We start from the raw sequence: 25543 nt of genomic DNA on the forward strand, positions 1-25543 counted from the left end.
CTCTTGATCCGATTCGTCAATATCTTCTAGCGGATCAGAAGACTCGGCGGTTTTCTTCTTGGCTGTTCTCTTAGTGATTTTGCTCTTGGCACGAGGAGCCCTAGTCGGTATATCTTGAGTTTTCCTTTTCCAAAAGGAGCTATTGGCCTGCAAAATTAATCAAAGGATTATTATATCAGTGTAAAGCGGAGACAGATCAAAAAAGTACAAGGTTAAAGTTTTTACCGATGGCGGTTTGTTGGAGGCATAAAAAGGGCGCAGCCCAATTTGGTTGCATGCCGCGATCAGTTCGTCAAGCATCTTCTTCATGCATTCAGTGACTTCATCATCAGTTAGTTCTATTTTGTTAAACCGTTGAGGATCCTTGGCGTCGCCGGTATATTCATACATCAATCCGGGGCGGCGGCTTAAAGGTAGGACACACCACGAAACCCAACAGCGGACGAGATCAACACCAGTCAAACCATTGGCGAGGAGAGCCCGGAGCTTGGCAGGTTGAGGTGCATAAGCTTGTCGTTCTTTGGTAGTTAATCGTTGAGGTAAAGGGTGGTCATTGCTAACCCGGTGAGCACGGTAGCCCGGCAAAGGATTTTCTCCAGCAGGGGTAGTGTTCTGACAATAAAACCATGTTTGGTTCCAGTCTTTAGGATGGTTGTGAAGTTTGGCCTGAGGAAAATCAACTTCTTTCCTTTTTTGAATCGACACACCACCAAGTTCAGTATTGGGGCCGCCAGAGAACTCTGTTCGGCGGTTCAAGTGGAAGAAATCCCGTAAGAGATCAACAGTTGGTTCTTCTTGAAGGTAAACTTCACAGAACACTTGGAAGCTGCATATGTTGGACACAGAATTTGGTCCAATATCCTGAGGATGGAGTTAGAAGCTGGCAAGTACATCCCGGAAAAACTTTGATCCGGGAGGGCTGAATCCCCAGGATAGATGTTGCATGAACACGATCACTTGTCCATCTTGAGGCTCAGGAGGGCATTCAGGGCCAGGAACTCGCTAGTGAAGGACATTTTTTGAAGCTAAAGCGCCCGTTACAATGAATCTGTTGATTTGCGTTTCCGTGATCCAGGATGGAACCCAGTTGCAAGCGGAAAATTGCTTGGTCATCTTGTAAAGCAAAACTGTAAAGGAAAAATGAAGGCCGGTTTGCGATTGACGGTTCATGTGTACTAATCGGTGTTAAACCAGGAATTTGATCAAATCATACATGTGAGGTAAACCAGAAATTGCTATTCAAGTCAAGATGGCGGTTTAAGTGAGGGCTAATGGCATATGGCGGATTATCAACTACTAAAGGTTAAACCGCCCTTAGGTGGAAGGGCCAGAGCTGAAAATCTACTAAGTGTTGGCAGAAACAGGTTTCACAAAATGGCAGTATAAATTTGGATCTATCGTAGTTTAGTAAGAAAAACTATTCTGAGCCCTAAAATGACGATGACAAAACACCATAAATCCAGAAGGGAATTATCAAGGCAGGAGGAGATACTACGGCGAGGTAAACTAAAATTACAACTTTGGCCGCAAGAGGAGGATGACAAGTTCATCTAGTTTCAACTGTAAGCAACAAGGCAGCGAGCAACGATGAACACTTAGGAACACGGATTAACGCAGAAACCCTAAATACAGATATAGGGTTGAGAGGAGGAAGCTTACCAGATGCGCAGGGTTAGCGGAGAAGAGCCACAGGTTTCTGGTATGATCAGGTTGATGCAGCGGCCTTTGTCGATGCAGTGCTCGAAGGTTGAGGTCGGTGGCGGAGCTTCAGAGCTTGAGTGTCGCAAGGAGGAAGAAGAGGCATGGAAGGGGAAGAAAGAAAGGACCCCCAATCCTATTTATAAGGCAAATGGATAAAGCAAGTGTGGGGATCGAGGTGCCTAAAGTGGCAAAAGAGGGCGTAGCTGTCGGCTCGATCTTCGGGAGCAATTAATTAAAGGAATCTTTTTAATCTTTTTATACAGAGATGACGTCATGACAAGCCACTGCTGTATCCAGAGGATGACGTCACGACGGTTTAACAAAAGTTTACAGGAGAAGACATCGCGGCGGTTTACGAGAAATGTAAGAAGATGTTTACAGGATTTTTCTCAATATTGGAGATTGACATGAACTGCTTCAAATCAACCTGGGGCCTAATGTTGGGGATATAACTACTAAGGGTAAACCGCCCAGGAGGGGCCGGTTCACCCTCAACTACATTGAAGCCCGTAAAGACCCAGAAGATGGCGCTTTATTGATGAAGCTTAGAGGCCCAGAGCCCAAAGGCGGATTAGGGCCCATGGTAGTAAACCGCTATCATTGTATAACTTGTGTTGTAAGATAGGAAAGGGGAGACCGTGGCAGACACTTGTATGAGCCGGCCTCGGGACTCTATAGACTGGCCGAGCGTCAACCTATGTATATAAAGGGACGACCCGGCGGCGGTTCAAGGGCAGGAAACAACAACTCGAGACCTAGGCAAAGCATATTTGCTCCCTAGTGATCGAAACCCAATCAATTCCATCACAACTAGACGTAGGCTTTTACCTTCATCGAAGGGGCCGATCTAGTATAAAAACTCCCGTGTCCCTTGTCCGGTTTAACCCCTTCAATCTAACCCATCGCGATGGCTCCATGACTAAGTCCTTTCAAGAAGACATCTGACGTGTTAATTCCACGACAGTCGGCTTGTTCTTCTTCACCTTCTTGCTAGGCTTTGCTTTTCCGTTGCATAAAGTCAAAAGATCAGTACAAATATAAAGAATTGAAATGAATACATGATAAGTCAATCATCATTACCCTCGAGCGGTCTTGAAAGCCGGCAAGTTGGACTGCATTGAGCCGCTGGAGGAAGGTGAAGTTTCCTGATATTTTGAGTCAGAAGAGTTGAGTGGTTGATGAGTGAGACCCGCCAAAGGATAAAATGGATGTAAATCGGAGGTGACCTCTTTCCAGCACTTCCTTGGGGTATTTGGTAAGCCGGAGGAGAGTTCCGCGTCTTTGCAGGTCCGGGTTTGCCTCCTGCTCTCATGAATCTGTCCCTTCAAAAGAAATTGAGGATCTTGATAAGCTAAGGGATGTTAAAATCTTACTTTCCAGTTTACTCTTCGGATTTTTTGTCTTGGCAAAGGCTCTGAGTAGAAGGAAATAATAGTTACCTCTTCATCTACCCCATGACTCGTTCCCGTGTCATCCTAGTCATAATCGGTATCAATAAGGTGATTAAAGAATGGGCCAAGAGAATCAAAGGCTACCTCAGACTCAGAAGAGTCCTTCAGTTTATACTTCTCAGAAGTGCTAGACTTCTTTCCTCTTTTCTTCGCGGCTTCTTTCCTGGTGGCTCTCTTGGCCTTCCTGGCTCATTTTGCAGCCTCATGATCATATTTTGCCTTCCAAAATTCATCATCAGACTGTGAAAATCTACTGCTATATTTTTGCGGCCTCATGATCAAATCTGTCGCTCACAAAGCGTTGAAGCTCAATATCCGGTTTAAAATCCGGCTCAAAGGAAATCTATCTCCCATAAAACTCTGAAGCTTTCAATATCCAGCTCAATGCCTGGTTCAAGAAGAATTCATTACTCACAAGTTTGAGTTCTCAGAAAATTTAAAAGGACCAAAGAGAGTCTATTGCAAAGCACAAATCAAACATAGGTACCCTGCTTCAATGACCATTGGGGGCTGATCGTATTCGAATCATAGCTTAACCCCTTTTAGGTCCGACTCTGATCGTATTCGAATTAGAGTCGTTTAAAAAGTCTCAAGGTCATTTGGGGGCTTCCTGTTCAAACATAGGTCGTATTCAAACCAAAGAGAACATAGCTATCGGTATCCTCTTGATCGACGCAATGCCAAACCCACTAGGGGGCTTCTTGATCGAATTCAAATCATAGCTTAACCCCTTTTGGGTCCGACTTTCATCGTATTCGAATCATAGTCATTAAAAAAGTCTCAAGGTCATTTGGGGGCTTTCTGTTCAAACATAGGTCGTATTCGAACCAAAGTGAACATAGCTGTCGGTACCCTCTTGATCGGCGCAATGCCAAAACCACTAGGGGGCTTCCTGATCGTATTCGAATCCTAGCTTAACCCGTTTTGGTCCGGCTTACTGATCGTATTCGAATCAGAACCCTCACTTTTTCTCTCTGTTTGGCTTAAGTTTTTTTTGAAAACAATAGTTTGGGTTTGTCTTGAGACTTTTTGTTCAGATCCGAGGAATATATATGTGGTTTCTATTTAATCCGGCTTGGCTTTGGACGATAAATCGCCAGCATATGACAATCATAAACACTTGGAAGTTTTGGCTTCTAAAGATTGGGTTATCACTCTTACTGCATAGGTATCATAAACCGGCAGTACAATTCAATATCACAAGTATGATATTGTTTATACACGATTATGTTTAAACCATCCCTGGCTATGGACTTTAAGTCGCCGGTCTATTTTGGATTGCGCCATTCGAATCATGCGCTTATCAATCATTGGATTATTACCCTTATTGGATACAGCGATGTAAGCCGGTAGCATGAGCCAATTTCTACAGGTATGTTTTCCTGATTATATAAATATGCGAGGTTGGATAACCCGCCCTGGTTTTTGACGTTAAGTCGCTAGTATGTTTAGGCTTGAATGACCTTAATCCTAGTCTTTTCCATAATTGCATAAAGACTATATTATGTATGGGTTGTTACCCGCCCTGGCTTTGACGTTAAGTCGCCAGGGCATACGTTGTTTAAACTCTGTGCCGGATTTTCAGAAATATGACTTATATAAATGATTAAGTTCAAGCTCATTACCAAAATTGATGCTTCAAAATGATTATCCGTTCTGGATTTTCTCAAAGGCTATAAGCCGCCGGGTTATAAAAAATCCGGCTTACAATGGAAGCGTATTAAATCGCCATCGGCCAAGAGCCGCCAGGTATTTAACCTTCATATTTACTTGTCAATAGATATGGTATTCAAAGTCACTTTGACACAATGGCTATTTGATACGTCTCCGTCGTATCTGCTTTTCCAAACACTTTTGCCCTTGTTTTGGACTCTAATTTGCATGATTTGAATGGAACTAACCCGGACTGACGCTGTTTTCAGCAGAATTGCCATGGTGTTATTTATGTGCAGAAACAAAAGTTCTCGGAATGACCTGAAACTCCACGGAACGTCTATTTGGAAATAATAAAAAATCGTTGCAAAAGATGAAGACCAGGGGGCCCACACCCTGTCCACGAGGGTGGGGGCGCGCCCCCCTAGGGCGCGCCCCTTGCCTCATGGGCCCCCTGGAGCTCCTCCGGCGCCAACTCCAACTCTATATATTTGCTTTCGGGGAGAAAAAAATCAAGGAGAAGAAATCATCGCGTTTTACGATACGGAGCCGCCGCCAGGCCCTAAAACCTCTTCGGAGGGCTGATCTGGAGTCCGTTCGGGGCTCCGGAGAGGGGGATTCATCGCCGTCATCATAATCAACCATCCTCCATCACCAATTTCATGATGCTCACTGCCACGCGTGAGTAATTCCATCATAGGCTTGCTGGACGGTGATGGGTTGGATGAGATCTATCATGTAATCAAGTTAGTTTTGTTAGGGTTTGATCCCTAGTATCCACTATGTTCTGAGATTGATGTTGCTATGACTTTGCTATGCTTAATGCTTGTCACTAGGGCCCGAGTGCCATGATTTCAGATCTGAACCTATTATGTTTTCATGAATATATGCGAGTTCTTGATCCTATCTTGCAAGTCTATAGTCACTTACTATGTGTTATGATCCGACAACCCCAAAGTGACAATAATCGGGACCACTCCCGGTGATGACCATAGTTTGAGGAGTTCATGTATTCACTATGTGCTAATGCTTTGTTCCGGTTCTCTATTAAAAGGAGGCCTTAATATCCCTTAGTTTCCATTAGGACCCCGCTGCCACGGGAGGGTAGGACAAAAGATGTCATGCAAGTTCATTTCCATAAGCACGTATGACTATATTCGGAATACATGCCTACATTACATTGATGAATTGGAGCTAGTTCTGTGTCACCCTATGTTATGACTGTCGGTGTACTAAAGTAGGGGTACCTTAGTACCCCGAACTTGGGCACGGACAGTCGCAGCGTCCCGCGGCAAGGCTTGCCGGGCGTCCGCCAAGATCCTCCGCTGTTTCTATTTTACTGCCATTCAAGAACAAAGTATTAACTAAGAAGACAAGGCCCTGGCAAGAGAAGCTTGCCGGGAAGGGCAAGGCCCCGACACGAAGAGCTTGCCGGGAAGAACAAAGGCCCCGACAAGAGGAGCTTGCCGGGAAGGCCAACCAAGGCACTTCAAGAGACTTGCCGCGACGCCCCGTGCGTCCCGGCAAGGCCCGGCGAGCGGCAAGCTTGCTGGTGCGACAAGATAAGTGCCGCAGCGAGGCGCTTGCCGCGGCAAGGCTGCCACTATACACCCCAGCTCTAGCGCATCCAACGACGTGTCACCCCAGGACTATCTCAGGGGCACGTGGCGAGGCGCTGTGCAGACTAGCGGTGCAAGGTGGCAAGCGAAGCTGACAAGGAGGCCATCGTGGCAATCGGTGGCTCCCCTAATGGTCGCTTCCTTCCACTGTTGGGGTGACCGGACGGGCATTAAATGCCCTTGTCCCCTGCCGTCAGAGTTAGGTAGGGGACACTGTTGGTAGCAGTTGTACCAACCCGCGTTTTTACTTTTCTACCCCTCTTCCTACGCTGCCACCTGTCGGTGACCCCTTTAGCCTATAAAAAGGAGGCCCATGCGCACGTAGAAGGGGTTCGGTTCATTCGACGCATTCAGCACCACTACACGCTCACGCTCTCGAGCAAGAACAAATACAAACACAAAGCAGCAGTAGGAGTTTTATCTCTCCGGAGAGCTCCGAAGCTGGGTAAACCCCCCCCCCCCCCGCATGCTCTCGCCTCGACCCGCTCTGCGTGTGCCCTCCGCTCCCTTGCCGGACAAGAAGGGGCCCCCTGCCCCATAGGTGCTCGTGCCCTCATTCCCCACGACAATGACTGTTACATGATGAACCGCATCCGGCATAATTATCCATCACTGATCCAATGCCTACGAGCTTTTCCTATATTGGTTCTCGCTTATTTATTTTCTCGTTGTTATTGTTACAATCACTACAAAATACCAAAAATATTACTTTTGCTACCGTTACCTTTTATTACCGTTACCACTACTATCATATTACTTCGCTACTAAATACTTCATTGCAGATACTAAGTTATCCAGGTGTGGCTGAATTGACAACTCAGTTGCTAATACTTGAGAATATTCTTTGGCTCCCCTTGTGTCGAATCGATAAATTTGGATTGAAGACTCTACCCTCGAAAACTGTTGCGATCCCCTATACTTGTGGGTTATCAAGACTATTTTCTGGCGCCGTTGCCGGGGAGCATAGCTCTATTCTTTGAGTCACTTGGGATTTATATCTGCTGATCACTATGAAGAACTTGAAAGACGCTAAGACAACAATTTATCCCTCAACTACGAGGGGAGGTAAGGAACTGCCATCTAGCTCTACACTAGATTCACCTTCTGTTTTGAGTAAGCTTGCGACACCTAAACCTGCTTCTGCTATTCGTTCTAATATGTCGCATGTTATTAATGATGCCACTTCTGCTATGCATGATACTTATGATGAAACTACGTCTATGCTTGATACTACTGGGCCCCTTAGTGAATTTCTTGATGAAGAAATTGCTAGGGCTAGAGAGAAAGAAATTATTGAAACTGATTGTATTGACGAAAGTGATGATGAAGATATGCCTATTATTCCTTAGGGTTATATTTTTGATAAAGAAGCTTCTGCAGCTATTTTAGCTTGCAAAGATAGATATGAACTCAAGAGGTTATTAGTTAAATGGAATAAGCAATCGCTTAATGATAGAATGAGGCCTGACCCTGCTTTTGCTACTTCACCTATTTGTGTTGCCGACAAGGATTATGAATTCTTTGTTGGTCCTGATATAATTACTTTGGTTGAATCTGATCCTTTTTATGGCTATGAATCTGAAACTGTTGTGGCACATCTTACTAAATTAAATGATATATCCACCCTGTTCACTAATGATGAGAGATCTCGCTACTTTTATATCCTGAAAATATTTTTGTTCTCATTAAAGGGTGATGCTAAGATATGGTTTAATTCTCTTGATCCTAGTTGTGTGCGTAGTCCCCAGGATATGATTTAATACTTCTCTGCTAAATATTTCCCTGCTCATAAAAAACAAGCTGCTTTGAGGGAAATATACAACTTTGTGCAAATTGAAGATGAGAGTCTCCCACAAGCTTGGGGGAGGCCTCTCAAGTTACTTAATGCTTTGCGTGATCATCCTCTTAAGAAAAATGAAATACTTGATATCTTTTATAATGGACTAATCGATGCTTCTAGAGATTACCTGGATAGTTGTGCTGGTTCTATTTTGAGGGAAAGAACATCGGATGAAGCTGAAATTCTATTGAATAATATGTTGGCAAATGAAAATAATTGGACACCTTCTGAGCCAGCTCCTGAGCCAATTCCTAAGCCTATTCCTAAACCAAGTCCGAAGAAGAGAGGTGTTCTATTTCTCTGTCCTGAAGATATGCAAGAGACAAAGAAATCTATGAAATAAAAAGGTATTAAAGCAAAAGATGTTAAGAATTTACCGCCTATTGAAGAAATACTTGGTCTTAGTTTACCGCCTATTGAAGAAACGTATGATCCTAATCCAATACCTATTGAAGAAATGCATTGTCTTGATAACCTGACACAGGTAGTAAAGGTAAATTCCCTCTATAGATTTGATGAAGGTGATATTCCTCACTATAAGTCTGCTAGACAATGCTTAGAAGAGTTTGATAATTTCATTGTCAAACAAGAAAATTTTAATGCTTATTTTGGTAGACAATTGAAATACAATTCCGATATGCTTAAACACTTGGGTAATTACATTGCTAATGTTAGAGGTGAACTCAAACTTATTAGCAAACATGCTTCTATGGTTACTACTCTAGTAGAACAAGTACTTAAGGCTCAAAATGATTTGCTCAATGAAATGAATAGTAAGAAAAATGATTATGCTGTTAGAGTGGCTACTAGAACTGGTAGAATGACACAGGAACCTTTGTATCCTGAAGGCCACCCTAAGAGAATTGAGCAAGATTCTCAGAGAAATAATGTTGATGTACCTAGTTCGTCTAAAAGGAAGAAAAAGAAAAATGATAGGACTTTGCAAACTTCTAGTGAACGTATTGCTGAACCACCCGAGAATCCCAATGATATCTCTATCTCTGATGCTGAAACACAATCTGGTAATGAACATGAACCTAGTGAAAATGTTAATGATGACGTTCATGATGATGCTCAACCTAGTAATGATAATGATGTTGAAATTGAACCTGCTGTTGATCTTGATAACCCACAATCAAAGAATCAACGTTATGATAAGAGAGATTTTGTGCTAGGAAGCATGGTAAAGAAAGAGAACCATGGGTTTAGAAACCCATGCCTTTTCCTCCCAAACTATCCAAGAAAAAGGATGATGAGGATTTTGAGCGCTTTGCTGAAATGATTAGACCTATTTTTTTGCGTATGCGATTGACTGATATGCTCAAAATGAATCCTTATGCTAAATATATGAAAGAAATTGTCACTAATAAGAGAAAGATACCGGAAGCTGAGATTTCCACCATGCTTGCTAATTATACTTTTAAGGGTGGAATACCAAAGAAACTTGGAGATCCAGGAGTACTTACTATACCATGCTCCATTAAAAGAAACTATGTTAAAACTGCTTTATGTGATGTTGGAGCCGGTGTTAGTGTTATGCCTCTCTCTTTATATCGTAGACTTGATTTGAATAAGTTGACACCTACTGAAATATCTTTGCAAATGGCTGATAAATCAACTTCTATACATGTCGGTATTTGTGAGGATGTGCCTGTTGTGGTTGCAAACGTTACTATTTTAACGAACTTTGTTATTCTTGATATTTCCGAGGACGATAGTATATCTATTATTCTTGGAAGATCTTTTTTGAATACTGCAGGGGCTGTTATTGATTGGAACAAAGGCAATGTCACTTTTCATGTTAATGGTAATGAGCACACAGTACACTTTCCGAGGAAACAACCTCAAGTTTATAGTATCAATTCTATTGGAAAAGTTCCATCAATTATATTTGGAGGTTTTGAATTTCCTCTTCCTACTGTCAAGAAGAAATATGATATTCTTATTATTGGGGATGTGCATATCCCCGTTGAGGTAACATAGTGTTATTTGAAACTTCTTCGGTTCCATGTTATTCGGAGCGAGTTTGTTAACAAGACCTGATCAACCTTGTTAGTGGATTCCTTTTGATGAGCATGAGATGGATGAAACTAGAAGGCTCAACCTTCTATACCCTCTTTATACTTTCTATTATTTAGTTGAAATAAAGTAAAATTAGTATCTTTCTGTAAGTTTTTTGATTTACCTGTGCAATATAAAAATACACCGAAAATAAAAGTTCTCCAAATGCCCTGAAAATGAAATATGTTTTTTTGTAGAATATTTGAGGATTTATGGAACTGAGAACACAACAAGGGGGTCAACCACCTGTCCACGAGGGTGGAGGGCGTGCCCTACCCCCTAGGCACGCTGCCCTGCCTCGTGGGCCCACGATGGCCCTCCTCCACTTATTCCTACACCCACACACTTCTTCTTCCTCCCACAAACACCAATATCCAGCTCAAGCATGAGTTCTAGCTCACTTTGCTGTGATTTTCGATCTCCTTGCTCAAAGCACTTCACACAAAACTGCTTGAGGGGATTGTTCCTTGGTATGTGACTCCTCCATTGGTCCAATTAGTTTTTGCTCTAGTGCTTTATTCATTGCAAATTTGTGCTGCCTAGGTGACCATGTTCTTGAGATTGCATGTCAAATTTATATGGTTCCAAGTAGTTCTAGTGCATGATATATCCTCTAGGCACTTGTAGGAGTAGTTGCTATGAATTTTATTGAGTTTGGTTTGCTTTTGTTTGAAGTTACTAAAAAATTTAGAATATTTCAGAAAATGATGAAGAGATTTTTGAGGGGCTCATCGAGCCGAAGCTCGAAGGAAAAGCAAAATGAAGAAGCACAGAGGCCCAAATTTAATTTGCCTCGTACCGCGGAGGTCCGGCCGTGTGAATGGCCTTCCGATGATTTCTTGAGAGCAACCGGGATTTATGACGATTTCTATTCATTGGCTGAGAATGCTGGCCTCACCAACTTCCTCCGCGACCAACGTCATCAGTATCTCTTACTCACTAATACTTTTGTGCAAAACTTCTACTATTTTCCTAAGAATTCACCTCCTTCAGTAGAGTTTCATTTATATGATGTTGTTAAGAAGATGCCATTAGCTGAATTTTGCGAGGTTTGCAAAATACCCTTTGAGGGTACCTTAGATGAACGACACCATAAAGATGTGGAAAAATTTATTGACACCATCACTGTGGGAGAAACCAGGAAGGTTTCCGATGCAAGAATCACTAGCATACATTTTCCTGTTTTACTCTACTTTGCCATATTTGCTAGTCATTGCTAGATTGGTCGCGGAAACTGTGGAAACCTTAGTATTCTTGATATTATCATTTTGTTCCATGGTTTATTCCGCGACAACACTATTAGTATGGGCGGAATTATTGCTAAACGATTAAGTCTGAACCGTACTAAGCGCCCCATCTTTGGAGGTATTTATGCTTCACGCCTAGCTGCACATTTTAACATACCTATTAGGCTTTATGAGAAAGAATAAAAATTGTTGCCCAATGCTTATTTAGATTATAAGAGTATGCTAGCGCATGACTTTATTGTTAAGAGTAGGGAAAGGGAGCTTAAATACAAATCTTTCTTTCATAAACATCACCCTGAGACTATTACCTTGCCTGCTCCTTCCTTGTTTAATTTATCTGAAGGTCTGTATCTCGTTTTTTGGGCTGCCATTCAAGCCTACCCGAATCCTACACCAACCCCGGAGCCGGAACCACAATTTGAGCCTTCACGACAGTCTGATTACTTTTGGGATCCGGTGGTGGCTGCCAGCCAGTGGCAGTCAGAGTCCTCTTCATCACAGTACGACCCCAGCTACAACTATGGATACCCGCCAGGCCATCCTTGGCAATAAACCAACTTAGGCCAAAAGCCTAAGCTTGGGGGAGTACGTATTTCCCACCGACATTACATTTATGTTCGCACGCTTATTGCTAGATGTCGGTGCTCATACTTTTTCACAGTAATATCCATGCTAGTTTATTTTATTTTTCTTGCTTTCTTCTTGTGTGTTTAATAAACCTTAAGAAAAACCAAAAAAATTAGTAATAGCTTTTGGTTAGTTTACTTTTCTTGCTGTAGTAGTATTAATTAAAAGAAAACCCAAAAAATATTTCTCGTTCTTCTTTTGCTTGTTGGGAGCTTTCCCATGTAAATAGTTTTATTTCTTTTCTTTTCTTTGGGGGTCAATAGGAGAAGACCACAATTAAATTGTTGAAGTGGCTTTTATATGCATTATTGTTGATTTAACCACGAGCCCATATTGCCTTGTCTTCTCATGTTTATTGAATGCGCGCAGATTCCAGCTTAGTCCAATGCACGTGCACACTTATTATTATTCACATCGTTCAGTCATGCAAGTGAAAGGCAATTATGACAATATATGATGGACTGACTGAGATGAGAAAAGCTGGTATGAACTCGACCTCTCTTGTTTTTGTAAATATGATGAGTTCATCGTTCCTGATTCAGCTTATTATGAATAAACATGTTTGCAATGACAATTAGAGATCATAGTTGCTCGTGCCATGCTTGATTAGCTATGAGTTATAATGGTTTACCTTGTGTGCCAACATGCTATTAAAATGGTTGTGATGTGGTATGATGGGGTGGTATCCTCCTTTGAATGATTTAACTGACTAGACTTGGCACATGTTCACACATGTAGTTGAAACAAATCAACATAGCCTTCACGATATTTATGTTCATGGTGGATTATATCCTACTCATGCTTGCATCCAATGTTTATTAATTTTAATGCATGTTCATGACTGTTGTCGCTCTCTAGTTGGTCGCTTCCCAGTCTTTTGCTAGCCTTCACTTGTACTAAGCGGGAATACTGCATGTGCATCCAATCCCTTAAACCCCAAAGTTATTCCATATGAGTCAACAATACCTTCCTATATGCGGTATTTACCTGTCGTTCCAAGTAAATTTGTATGTGCCAAACTCTAAACCTTCAAATAAACATTCTCTTTTGTATGCTCGAATAGCTCATGTATCAACTAGGGCTGTCCGTATCTTCCATGTTAGGCGGGTTATTCTCATGAGGAGTGGACTCCGCTCCTCATTCACGAGAAAATGGCTGGTCTCTGGGATGCCCAGTCCCATGCTTTATGCAAACTAAATCAAAATAATTGCAAACAAAACTCCCCCTGGGACTGTTGCTAGTTGGAGACACTCGTTATTTCGAGAAAGTCATGGATTGATGCTTGTTGGTGGAGGGGGAGTATAAACTTTACCATTCTGTTTGGGAACCGCCTATAATGTGTGTAGCATGGAAGATATCGCCGTCTCTTAGTTGTTATGTTGACAATGAAAGTATGCTGCTCAAAATATTATTTATCTCTATTTCAAAACCGAGCTCTGGCACCTCTACAAATCCCTGCTTCCCTCTGCGAAGGGCCTACCTATTTACTTTTATGTTGAGTCATCAACCCTCTTATTAAAAGCACTAGCTGGAGAGCACAGCTGTCATTTGCATTCATTACTATTAATTTATATTGGGTATGATTATGACTGGATCTCTTTTACCATGAATTACAATGTCTAGTCAGTCCTTGATCTTTAAAGGTGCTCTACATTTATGTTTTGTGGTCTCAGAAAGGGCTAGCGAGATACCATCTTGTTATATCATATTATGATTGTTTTGAGAAAGTGTTGTCATCCGAGATTTATTATTATGGCTCGCTAGTTGATTATGCTATTGATATGAGTAAACATGAGACCTAGGAGTTATTGCAAATGTGGTTAGTCATGATCTTTGCTGAAAACTTAAATGCTGGATTTACATATTTATGACAACAAGAGCAAATAGAGTTTGTAAAAGTTTTTCTTTATCACTTTTAGTTTATCAACTGAATTGCTTGAGGACAAGCAAAGGTTTAAGCTTGGGGGAGTTGACACGTCTCCATCGTATATACTTTTCCAAACACTTTTGCCCTTGTTTTGGAGTCTAATTTGCATGATTTGAATGGAACTAACCCGGACTGACGCTGGTTTCAGCAGAATTGCCATGGTGTTATTTATGTGCAGAAACAAAAGTTCTCGGAATGACCTGAAACTCCATGGAACGTCTATTTGGAAATAATAAAAAATCATTGCAAAAGATGAAGACCAGGGGGCCCACACCCTGTCCACAAGGGTGGGGGCGCGCACCCCTAGGGCGCTCCCCCTGCCTTGTGGGCCCCCTAGAGCTCCTCCGACGCCAACTCCAACTCTATATATTTACTTTCGGGGAGAAAAAAATCAAGGAGAAGAAATCATCGCATTTTACGATACGGAGCCACCACCAAGCCCTAAAACCTCTCGGGAGGGCTGATCTGGAGTTTGGTCGGGGCTCCGGAGAGGGGGATTCATCATTGTCGTCATCATCAACCATCCTCCATCAGCAATTTCATGATGCTCACCGCCATGCCTGAGTAATTCCATCATAGGCTTGCTGGACGGTGATGGGTTCGATGAGATCTATCATGTAATCAAGTTTGTTTTGTTAGGGTTTGATCCCTAGTATCCACTATGTTCTGAGATTGATGTTGCTATGACTTTGCTATGCTTAATGCTTGTCACTAGGGCCCGAGTGCCATGATTTCAGATCTGAACCTATTATGTTTTCATGAATATGTCACACCCTAGCTAGTCATGCATTAGAGTGTTGCATCATGTTTATTCTTTCACCAGAAACCTGAAATGGGGATGACAGAACCCCCAGTCCCCTCTGAAACCAACTAGGGTTTACTAAAAACTTTTTCAATGAACCTGAAATGCCCTTCTAAAATGCCCATCATTTTTGTCTTGGTTCAGAACCTCTGCCAAAAGTGATGCACATTTTCCTAGGCCATCTTAGGGTTTTTGAATTAAATCATAAATATTTGAATTTGGGCATTTAAAATTATATAAAATATTTAAATGCTCAAATATCTCCAAACTAAAATGTTTCATGTTGGAAATAATCCAACTATGGACCAGGAGTAGTTTGGTGATTTTAGGAGTTGCCTAAGTATTTTATTTAATTCAACAAAGTTGCAGAAGTATTAAAAAAACAGAAAACAGAAAGAAATGGAAAAACTTACCTGGCGCCCAGCACCCGGCCCACCTGCCGGCCCAGCCCAGCGCCGCTCCAGCGAGCTGCTTGCCGGCCAGGCAGGCAGGCAGGTGCCCGACGGCGACCGCAGCGCGCGCCACGCACCTGCTCGCCGCCTCGCCGCTCCCCGCGCCCGGTGACGTCGTGGATCAGCCTCCCTCGCTCCCCCGAACCCCCCAGACACCCCCTCTCCTCTCCAGCTCCTCCCCCTCGCGCTCCCCCGCCATGGCCGACGCCACCATCGCCGTGCCTTCGTCGTAGCCGTGCTCCCCGCCACCCGTGCGTCCTCTCATCGTGTCCAGGAGCTCCGCCGCTGTCCACTCCATCGAGCAAGCCGAGCCCCGAGCGCTCGCAACGCCCGAGTCCACCGCAACGACCTCGCCCGAACCGCCGTCGCCGGAGATCCCCTTCAACGCCGTCGTCGCTCCGGTCCATCTCCGGCCACACCAAGGGCTTCGTCGCACTCACTGTGAGCTTAGCCATCTTCCCCCCCTCCTTTTCTTGCTCCCGAGCTGTGTAGCGACCTCCCGGAGCTCAACCGCACCCACCGCCGTGGAGCTCGTCGCCGACGTGCTCCCGGTCACCCTCCGACCACTCCACGGTGTCCATCATGCTCACCGTGTCACTTAGCACCTAGCTAGCCACTCCCCGAGCCTCACCGACCCCTCTAGCGTCAAGTTCGTCTTCGGCCGAACCCCGGTGGCCGCCAAAGTCGTCGCCGGCGCCAACTCCGGCCACCCCGACCCCAACGGACTCCACCAAGAGCTGCGGCTCGTCCTCAGCTCCACTCCGGTGGTCTCCGCGACCCATTTGGTGGCCGAAACGGCCAAAACCACTTCCGCCGCCGCGTCGGGCTCGCCGGCGGCTAAACGCCGGTGCAGCCGACCCGGGTTTGACCACGGGTGGGCCCTGGTTGACTCCCCTGAGTCAATGACAGGTGGGGCCCAGCCCTGTTAATTAAACAGGTTTAGTTTTAATTAAACTTTAATTAATCTAATCACACTGACACGCGGGACCCACTGTCAGGTTTGACCCGGACGTGTTCCGTTGACCTGCTGACGTCACACTGACGTCAGGCTGACGCAATAATTGATTTTCTGGAATTAATCTAATATAGGAAATTCCAGAATATAGTTTAAACTTCAAAAATTCATAACTTTTATTCTGTAACTCCAAATCAGACAAATTATATATGAAAAATGATCAGAAAAATCCAATCTATCCATCTGTACTATTTTCATGCATGATTAAACAAGTTAACCTGATGTTTAATGCAGAACAAGGAAAAGCACTTTAAAAGGCCATGTTTGAGTTTGAAATTTGAATCTTTGATTCAAATTGGTTCAAACCCTTCTGGTCTTAGTTGCATTAGCCCAACACACTCATATTGCTATGTTTCATGCATGCATCATATTGTTGCACATTGTTTGGTGATGGTTGTGTATCGGTGTTCTTTGCGGCAGGTTCTGCCCCCGAGGAGTACCGTGATTACCCTAACGAAGAACCGTATCAGTGCATCGAACCATCAGGCAAGCAACCAACCATTTGATCATATCGATACAATCCCATGTTCTCGCTCCTGCTCTCTTTTACTGCATTAAGACAACGCGTTTCAAACTGCTGTGTGCTACGGTAGTTGAACCCATTTCCTCTGCATGACCTGTCATTGCCACAGTAACTAGATGAAACCCACTAGCATGTGTAGGAGTTGATTGAGCCATATGTATGTGTTGTTCCTACCTTGCTATGCCTGCTATGCTTAGAGTCGTGTCAGGTCTGGTTCATCTGGGTGATGGCTAGAGTGAAATGATTATGTCGGTAATGAGAGTGGTGTGGTGAACACGATTTGGTAAAGGTATCGATGAGAGGCCATGTAGGAGTACATGGTGGGTTGTTTCATTGAAGCCGACCTTAAGCACTGAGATCTGTATGTGTGATTTAAGATACAGCTACTACCATGCATTGGGCCCTGAAATATGACCCCGCTCGACTTCTTATTCACCCTAGCTCTCTGTCCAGGAGTTGCAAGTAGTTTCTGGTGTTTGTAGCCTACTGGAGGCCGTGGACAGCGCTGACCGTAGGGGTGGGCTGTGATGCGGTAGGTACGTGGCCGGGTGTACCGAATACCCGTTAGGTATCTCGGGAACCCTGTTCACATCGTTCGGGGCCGTATGGGAAACCTCGGCCGGACTCCCTGCGGATGGAACCTGGATAGGCGATAAACCTGGACTAGAGGCTTAAGTGTTTAGGTAGGTCGTGGTCTACACCCACGTCGGCTTTCGCTTGAAGTCTGCCGAGCACATGTCGTGTGCAGACGCTAAGTGGTGGAAACATGTATGAAGAAGTACACCCCTGCAGGGTTATCATGATCTATTCGAATAGCCGCGTCCGCGGTAAAGGACTACTTGGTTGCCTATACAGTTCATAGACAAGTAAATGGAAACTACTAAAAGCCTCAAGATAAGTGTGAGTGCCGAGGATGGCTCTTCCGTAGGAAGACGGAGGTGGATCCTCGGTAGTGTATTGAAGTGGAGAGTAGTGGACTCGTGTGCGCAAAACCATTTCAAGTTGGAGTCTCGTAGGTTAGCCTAGCCAAGAGTCAAAGCTGGCTTGCTGCAATAACTCCACCAACCCTTCTTGATAATATGCATGTATGTAGGATCTGATGTAAGTCTTGCTGAGTACCTTTGTACTCATGTTGCTATAATTTACATTTTTACAGAAGACGCTGCAACCCCTTCTGATGGGTTCTACGTAGACGTTGACATCAATGAGTAGGCTAAGGCCCAGGTGGTGATCCTGAGCTTGTGAAGGACCACGTAGTATAGCTAGGCTTTCCAAGCCTCTTTTATTTTACTAGTTGTCTGTACTCAGACAAGTTACTTCCGCTGCTGGTTTGTATGACTGTATGACTTGAATGCTGGGTCGTGTGACCCGTACCTTTGTGTATGTTATGTATGGCTCTCTGAGCCTTAAATAAAGTACTTGTGTCATAGAGTCATGTTGTGATGCCTTGTTGTGTTTGCACATATCGAGCATATTGTGTGTATGATTGGAATGCTTGGTATGTGTGGGATCTGACTACCTAGTTGTTTATCCTTAGTAGCCTCTCTTACCGGGAAATGTCTCCTAGTGTTACCACTGAGCCATGGTAGCTTGCTACTGCTCTGGAACACTTAGGCTGGCCGGCATGTGTCCTTCTTCGTTCCTGTGTCTGTCCCTTCGGGGAAATGTCACGCATTGAGTACCGGAGTCCTGTTAGCCCGCTACAGCCCGGTTTACCGGAGTCCTGCTAGCCCAGTGCTACAGCCCGGACCCACTTGCTGATGACCGACACGTTCGTTGCTGGGTCATGGATGCCTGTCCCTGTAAGCACTGTGCCACTTTGGGTTTACGACTAGTCATGTCAGCCCGGGCTCTTTATCATATGGATGCTAGCGACACTATCATATACGTGAGCCAAAAGGCGCAAACGGTCCCGGGCAAAGGTAAGGCGACACCCGTGGGGATACCGTGCGTGAGGCCGCAAAGTGATATGGGGTGTTACAAGCTAGATCGATGTGACATCGAGTCGGGGTCCTGACAGCGTTGGTATCAGAGCAGGACTGCCTGTAGGTTCTCCAAGCAAAACTGGTCGATGTTGAGTCTAGAAATTCTTTAGTTATATGTAGGGGAATTGTTTGTGGGTTGGAACGTAAGGCTCTTTTTACTCCTTTATCTTATGACATTCTGATCTGAGTCAGTCTATTCTTCCACCGGGGGTTAAGGAATTAGGATCTATTCTCTCTATCAGGATCACGTGTTACTAATCAGTAGTACCTTATAGGTTTGATGGATACAAGCCTAGTTCAATTCTACTACCACATTATGTTGCTAGGATGGACTCAGAACTTGATATGATGATGTTGAGTGTGTATGAAATCCTTTGTCAAATGTCTCAAAGTCCTTCTTGAGCATTTACAGCTGTTATGCTGCCGAAATTTTGTTAGAAATTCTAATGCCTTTGCATTATGATTGTGTTTTCAGATGGCCACTCGCGACCTCAATCAAGTGGTTCGCCTGACTCGATGCCTAGATGTACCCGGTCATACCGCCATGTTGGTCAGGGTAATGACTGAGGCTGGATAGCGTTGGTATCCTGAGTACACGATCGAAGAGCAATTCCGAGACTTTAATCAAAGCCAGTATCTCTGCACTGTCAAGATATTTCCATCTTATCCTGGGTCCACCGAGCCCCTTCACTGCTCCTATGGACTCGGGGTTACTATTGAGATGGCTGTGCAGGACGCCGCCTACTCTATGATGACCATCATGCGAGTCAGGTCTGGCCTATTTCGGGACTCTGATTTCCGGTATATGCCAGGATCACTTCCGGGAGCACAAGGGTATCTCCAGGCTATCTATGCTAACCCCACCCAGGAGGATTCACGGACTCGCACCACTGCTGAGATGCTCGAGGATAAGGACCGTGAAAATCGGGCCTTGAGGTTAGAGCTCTTCAATACCCGTGCTGACCACTGGGCCACATTGACTCGGTTTGCACCGGCGGTGCAAGCTGGATATTCGGATATGCGCTAAGTCGTAAATCTTATTGTAACAACCTGATGTTACAACAAAGTCAACCGCTTCTCCATGAGGAATTTCGGAAGCTTAACCTTCACATTGTTCCTCAAGGATTTCTTTCCACCTTGGTAGCGAAACCTACTCTTATGGATCAAATCGTCGCTGCCCAAAAGCGAGATAAGGGAATATCTAAAATCAAGGAGAACATTGCTAGCGGAGGTGCTAGTTGTTTCTCCACAAATGATCATGGTGTTGTGTACTTTGGGAACCGTTTAGTGGTTCCCAAGAACCAGCATCTACGACAGTTGATCCTTAAGGAGGCTCATGAATCCCCTCTCACCATTCATCCCGGTAGTACCAAGATGTATCAGGACCTACGCTAGAGGTTCTGGTGGACTAGGATGAAGAGAGAAATTGCTCAGTATATTGCTAGCTGCGACGTCTGCCGTCGTGTAAAAGCAGAGCATCAACGGCCTGCTGGCACCCTTCAACCCTTAGCCATTCCTGAATGGAAATGGGATAAAATTGGTATGGACTTCATTACCGGTTATCCCAGGACCAAAAGAGGGAATAATGCTATCTTCGTCGTTGTTGATCGTCTTTCCAAAGTGGCCCATTTTTTTACCTGTTCGCGAGAGTATAACCGCTAGTCAATTGGCAGACTTATACATCTCCCGGATAGTGTCTCTCCATGGTGTTCCTTTGGAAATTAACTCAGATCGAGGAAGTCTTTTCACCTCTCGATTTTGGGAAAGTTTCCAAAATGCTATGGGAACCCGCCTTTCCTTTAGCACCGCTTTTCACCCTCAATCGAGTGGTCAAGTGGAACGCGTCAACCAGATCCTAGAAGACATGCTTCGAGCCTCTGTTATCTCATTCGGTATGGATTGGGAGAAGTGCCTTCCATTTGCCGAATTCACTTACAACAACAGCTATCAATCTAGCTTGGGTAAAGCCCCTTTTGAAGTTCTCTATGGACGACGGTGTCAAACACTCCTTAACTGGTCAGAGACCGGGGAAAGACAATTCTTTGGCCCGGATATGATTCAGGAAGCAGAAGAGCAAGTTCGCATCGTTCGTGAAAAGTTGAAAACAGCCCAATCTCGTCAAAAGAGTCAATATGACCGAAAACATAAGGCTATGACTTTCGAGGTTGACGAGAAGGCTTACCTTCGGGTTACCCCTCTGAAGGGAACCCATCGTTTCGGTATCAAAGGCAAATTGGCTCCTCGTTACATTGGACCTTTTCGCATTCTCGCTAAACAAGGAGAAGTTGCCTACCAGTTGGAACTACCTCCGCACCTCTCCAGAGTCCACGATGTCTTCCACGTTTCTCAACTCAGGCGTTGCTTTTCGGATCCTATCCGTGGAGTGGACTACGAAACGCTTGATCTCCAAGATAATATTACATATCGAGAGTACCCCATTCGTATCCTCGATCAGGCCGAGCGTACCACTCGACGTCATAATATCAAGTTTCTCAAAGTTCAATGGTCGCACCATTCTGAGGATGAAGCAACTTGGGAAAGGGAGGATCGTCTTCGACTTGAGTATCCCGCCTTCTTCCCGGAGGAACCCAAATCTCGGGACGAGATTCTTTTGAGTGGGGGTGAGTTGTCACACCCTAGCTAGTCATGCATTAGAGTGTTGCATCATGTTTATTCTTTCACCAGAAACCTGAAATGGGGATGACAGAACCCCCAGTCCCCTCTGAAACCAACTAGGGTTTACTAAAAACTTTTTCAATGAACCTGAAATGCCCTTCTAAAATGCCCATCATTTTTGTCTTGGTTCAGAACCTCTGCCAAAAGTGATGCACATTTTCCTAGGCCATCTTAGGGTTTTTGAATTAAATCATAAATATTTGAATTTGGGCATTTAAAATTATATAAAATATTTAAATGCTCAAATATCTCCAAACTAAAATGTTTCATGTTGGAAATAATCCAACTATGGACCAGGAGTAGTTTGGTGATTTTAGGAGTTGCCTAAGTATTTTATTTAATTCAACAAAGTTGCAGAAGTATTAAAAAAACAGAAAACAGACAGAAAGGGAAAAACTTACCTGGCGCCCAGCACCCGGCCCACCTGCCGGCCCAGCCCAGCGCCGCTCCAGCGAGCTGCTTGCCGGCCAGGCAGGCAGGCAGGTGCCCAACGGCGACCACAGCGCGCGCCACACACCTGCTCGCCGCCTTGCCGCTCCCCGCGCCCGGTGACGTCGTGGATCAGCCTCCCTCACTCCCCCGAACCCCCCAGACACCCCCTCTCCTCTCCAGCTCCTCCCCCTCGCGCTCCCCCGCCATGGCCGACGCCACCATCGCCGTGCCTTCGTCGTAGCCGTGCTCCCCGCTACCCGTGCGTCCTCTCATCGTGTCCAGGAGCTCCGCCGCTGTCCACTCCATCGAGCAAGCCGAGCCCCGAGCGCTCGCAACGCCCGAGTCCACCGCAACGACCTCGACCGAACCGCCGTCGCCGGAGATCCCCTTCAACGCCGTCGTCGCTCCGGTCCATCTCCGGCCACACCCAGGGCTTCGTCGCACTCACTGTGAGCTTAGCCATCTTCCCCCCTCCTTTTCTTGCTCCCGAGCTGTGTAGCGACCTCCCGGAGCTCAACCGCACCCACCGCCGTGGAGCTCGTCGCCGACGTGCTCCCGGTCACCCTCCGACCACTCCACGGTGTCCATCATGCTCACCGTGTCACTTAGCACCTAGCTAGCCACTCCCCGAGCCTCACCGACCCCTCTAGCGTCAAGTTCGTCTTCGGCCGAACCCCGATGGCCGCCAAAGTCGTCGCCGGCGCCAACTCCGGCCACCCCGACCCCAACGGACTCCACCAAGAGCTGCGGCTCGTCCTCAGCTCCACTCCGGTGGTCTCCGCGACTCATTTGGTGGCCGAAACGGCCAAAACCACTTCCGCCGCCGCGTCGGGCTCGCCGGCGGCTAAACGCCGGTGCAGCCGACCCGGGTTTGACCACGGGTGGCCCTGGTTGACTCCCCTGAGTCAATGACAGGTGGGGCCCAGCCCTGTTAATTAAACAGGTTTAGTTTTAATTAAACTTTAATTAATCTAATCACACTGACACGCGGGACCCACTGTCAGGTTTGACCCGGACGTGTTCCGTTGACCTGCTGACGTCACACTGACGTCAGGCTGACGCAATAATTGATTTTCTGGAATTAATCTAATATAGGAAATTCCAGAATATAGTTTAAACTTCAAAAACTCATAACTTTTATTCTATAACTCCAAATCAGACAAATTATATATGAAAAATGATCAGAAAAATCCAATCTATCCATATGTACTATTTTCATGCATGATTAAACAAGTTAACCTGATGTTTAATGCAGAACAAGGAAAAGCACTTTAAAAGGCCATGTTTGAGTTTGAAATTTGAATCTTTGATTCAAATTGGTTCAAACCCTTCTGGTCTTAGTTGCATTAGCCCAACACACTCATATTGCTATGTTTCATGCATGCATCATATTGTTGCACATTGTTTGGTGATGGTTGTGTATCGGAGTTCTTTGCGGCAGGTTCTGCCCCCGAGGAGTACCGTGATTACCCTAACGAAGAACCGTATCAGTGCATCGAACCATCAGGCAAGCAACCAACCATTTGATCATATCGATACAATCCCATGTTCTCGCTCCTGCTCTCTTTTACTGCATTAAGACAACGCGTTTCAAACTGCTGTGTGCTACGGTAGTTGAACCCATTTCCTCTGCATGACCTGTCATTGCCACAGTAACTATATGAAACCCACTAGCATGTGTAGGAGTTGATTGAGCCATATGTATGTGTTGTTCCTACCTTGCTATGCCTGCTATGCTTAGAGTCGTGTCAGGTCTGGTTCATCTGGGTGATGGCTAGAGTGAAATGATTATGTCGGTAATGAGAGTGGTGTGGTGAACACGATTTGGTAAAGGTATCGATGAGAGGCCATGTAGGAGTACATGGTGGGTTGTTTCATTGAAGCCGACCTTAAGCACTGAGATCTGTATGTGTGATTTAAGATACAGCTACTACCATGCATTGGGCCCTGAAATATGACCCCGCTCGACTTCTTATTCACCCTAGCTCTCTGTCCAGGAGTTGCAAGTAGTTTTTGGTGTTTGTAGCCTACTGGAGGCCGTGGACAGCGCTGACCGTAGGGGTGGGCTGTGATGCGGTAGGTACGTGGCCGGGTGTACCGAATACCCGTTAGGTATCTCGGGAACCCTGTTCACATCGTTCGGGGCCGTATGGGAAACCTCGGCCGGACTCCCTGCGGATGGAACCTGGATAGGCGATAAACATGGACTAGAGGCTTAAGTGTTTAGGTAGGTCGTGGTCTACACCCACGTCGGCTTTCGCTTGAAGTCTGCCGAGCACATGTCGTGTGCAGACGCTAAGTGGTGGAAACATGTATGAAGAAGTACACCCCTGCAGGGTTATCTTGATCTATTCGAATAGCCGCGTCCGCGGTAAAGGACTACTTGGTTGCCTATACAGTTCATAGACAAGTAAATGGAAACTACTAAAAGCCTCAAGATAAGTGTGAGTGCCGAGGATGGCTCTTCCGTAGGAAGACGGAGGTGGATCCTCGGTAGTGTATTGAAGTGGAGAGTAGTGGACTCGTGTGCGCAAAACCATTTCAAGTTGGAATCTCGTAGGTTACCCTAGCCAAGAGTCAAAGCTGGCTTGCTGCAATAACTCCACCAACCCTTCTTGATAATATGCATGTATGTAGGATCTGATGTAAGTCTTGCTGAGTACCTTTGTACTCATGTTGCTATAATTTACATTTTTACAGAAGACGCTGCAACCCCTTCTGATGGGTTCTACGTAGACGTTGACATCAATGACTAGGCTAAGGCCCAGGTGCTGATCCTGAGCTTGTGAAGGACCACGTAGTATAGCTAGGCTTTCCAAGCCTCTTTTATTTTACTAGTTGTCTGTACTCAGACAAGTTACTTCCGCTGCTGGTTTGTATGACTGTATGACTTGAATACTGGGTCGTGTGACCCGTACCTTTGTGTATGTTATGTATGGCTCTCTGAGCCTTAAATAAAGTACTTGTGTCATAGAGTCATGTTGTGATGCCTTGTTGTGTTTGCACATATCGAGCATATTGTGTGTATGATTGGAATGCTTGGTATGTGTGGGATCTGACTACCTAGTTGTTTATCCTTAGTAGCCTCTCTTACCGGGAAATGTCTCCTAGTGTTACCACTGAGCCATGGTAGCTTGCTACTGCTCTGGAACACTTAGGCTGGCCGGCATGTGTCCTTCTTCATTCTTGTGTCTGTCCCTTCGGGGAAATGTCACGCATTGAGTACCGGAGTCCTGTTAGCCCGCTACAGCCCGGTTTACCGGAGTCCTGCTAGCCCAGTGCTACAGCCCGGACCCATTTGCTGATGACCGACACGTTCGTTGCTGGGTCATGGATGCCTGTCCCTGTAAGCACTGTGCCACTTTGGGTTTACGACTAGTCATGTCAGCCCGGGCTCTTTATCATATGGATGCTAGCGACACTATCATATACGTGGGCCAAAAGGCGCAAACGGTCCCGGGCAAAGGTAAGGCGACACCCGTGGGGATACCGTGCGTGAGGCCGCAAAGTGATATGGGGTGTTACAAGCTAG

The sequence above is a fragment of the Triticum aestivum genome, chromosome 2B, assembly GCF_018294505.1.
Source record: "Triticum aestivum cultivar Chinese Spring chromosome 2B, IWGSC CS RefSeq v2.1, whole genome shotgun sequence".
Classification (NCBI taxonomy): Eukaryota; Viridiplantae; Streptophyta; class Magnoliopsida; order Poales; family Poaceae; genus Triticum; species Triticum aestivum.